Consider the following 2,231-nt stretch of genomic DNA (forward strand, 5'->3'; position numbering starts at 1 on the left):
GCAGCGCCCGCGCTCGGCCCCGCGGGGCTCGGCCGCCGCTGCCCCCGGCCCATCGCGCACGGAGCGCGCCCGCCGCGGCAGCCAAACTCGCCGGGAAAGTTTGTGCCCCATCGGCAGGGTCGTGCCGGGGCTGCCGGCGCGCTGCTCGGGCCGGGGCAGAGCCGGGGGGAGGCGGCGGGGCCGGGGCAGAGCGGCCCCGGGCGGGGAGCGGAGCCGGGCCCCGGCGCGGCCGCGGGCGGAGGATGCGGGAGAGGTCGGGAGGCCGGTAGGTGTCACTGTGAAGGGGGAATGAGAGCGGGCTGCCGGGACGGGGAACCGGGTAACACACAGACCCCTCGGAGGAGGCTCTTCCCCCCGAACTATTCCCCTATTTAAAACTTTAAAAGCGAAGAGTAAGAGAAGCGTTAGAACAGTGGTTAGATTCAGCCCCCTGACTGATTCAGGTGTTTTCCCGCAGCTTTCAGAAGCTTTTTTTGCAAACATTGTGAGCTGTATTTGCTCAAGCTCAGTTTTCCCCAAGATACGCTGAGCAGTCTTTCCCGTTTGGTGAGATTTGTGCTCTTACAACAGCGGGCCACCACTGAAAATTTTACGCAAGGTGTCGACTTCGTTAAAAAGTCAGAGGATTTTCCAAGCAGCATCACTTGGGTTTTGGCTTAGGTTTTCCTAAACTGTCTTGCAAGCATATTCTGTGCTGCTCTGACCTGCTGTCTGCAAACTTCTTTTGGATCATGATTTTCACTTTTGCAGGGAGAGATGGTCTCTGATCCGGTCGGGGCAGCGTGGGTCACTCAGCAGTGTACTGTCACAGCAGGACTTTGAGGGAGCACATCTTGTAGTGCACTTGGAGACATCTCCCACAGCCAGAAATATGTTAACCAGTAAACAAGTACCCACAATGAATGTGCACATGCTCGAGTTAGAGTTTTGCTTCCAACTATTACACACTCTGACCATACAAACCAAAGCAGTCAGTAATACTGGTGGTATTATAGCCAGAGATCAGGGAGTAGCCTGAATACAGCACTCTGACTAAACAAATTTTGTCTATACATGTGGATATCTTTATGGCCTGTGCCTATTGGCTACTCTGTGTAAAGGCTCTTTTGCACGAGTGAGGGTCACAGGTATTTCAAAGACGGTGTGTCCCCCAGGCTTCAGTGCCAGGCTAGCAAAGTTTGTGCTTTCTTCAAGAAAGAAATTCCAATATTGTATGGCGCTTACCATCCCAGAGGGTACAAAAGTATGGGGTGGTCTGTCCTCTGAAATGAAAAATCAGATTTGCAGCTGATGCCAGAAAATATATGGCTCCAGAATTTTTGAAAGCTTGATCCACTTCAGATCATGTCTTGAAGATTAATTCTCTGATGCCTTTAGATGAACCAAACTCTTGACATCATGAGTCCTTAAAAACATTGGTACTCTTCCAGTTCTCCTCCTTAACACAAATAAACTACACAGAAATGTGTGAACGCTTGCTGTCCCAGAGAGCGGTTTACACTAAGCCCTCAGTTCTCTCCATGGGCAGGCATTGTGGTTGTGAACATGATGCTGCTCATCCTTGAATTGTGGTGATGTTCAAATGCCTCCCTCTGACTGCAGCACCCTGGCAAAAGAAGTCACTTTTTTGCTTTGGAAAATCCCCACAACTAAGTGCAATTAGAGATTGTCATGCCAAGCAACAGAAGTGCATCAGCCAATCCAGTGTTCTCCCTCTTGCTGTGATCTACACAGGGTGATTCAAAGGAAAATGCATAGAAAACCACAGAACAAATACGAAAATCTTTCTCTTTTAGGAGATTTTGGAGAGATGTGTAATAGGTGGTGGTACCAGTCAGAGAAAAAAAAAAAAGGTCACCATGAAATACCAACACTAGAATTTATGATGACTCTGTCTTCCCCAAATGTTTTTCCTTTAATAGAGAAAGTCTGCTTTTTTTCCCTTTGTAGTACTGATTTTCTAGGTAAGAGCACAAACATATACTCCTCGAAATAAAGAAAAAAGAGAACAAAAAGAATATGCTCAAGCATGAATGAACATCAGCATTAGTTAAAGTCACTTGTGTTTGTCAGGTATTTTGTGTTTGAATGGACACTGCAGGGCCATCTGGCTAGCTGCACTTCTTCCTCAAATGTGCTAGCTACATTGGAGATAAAAAGGTATAATGGAACACTGAGGAAAATTATGGGGCTTTCCAACACTCCCTCGTGGACTTTGGGCTTATAAAATA

Source organism: Pyrgilauda ruficollis, unplaced genomic scaffold (assembly GCF_017590135.1).
Source record: "Pyrgilauda ruficollis isolate IOZ18807 unplaced genomic scaffold, ASM1759013v1 scaffold33, whole genome shotgun sequence".
Taxonomy (NCBI): domain Eukaryota; kingdom Metazoa; phylum Chordata; class Aves; order Passeriformes; family Passeridae; genus Pyrgilauda; species Pyrgilauda ruficollis.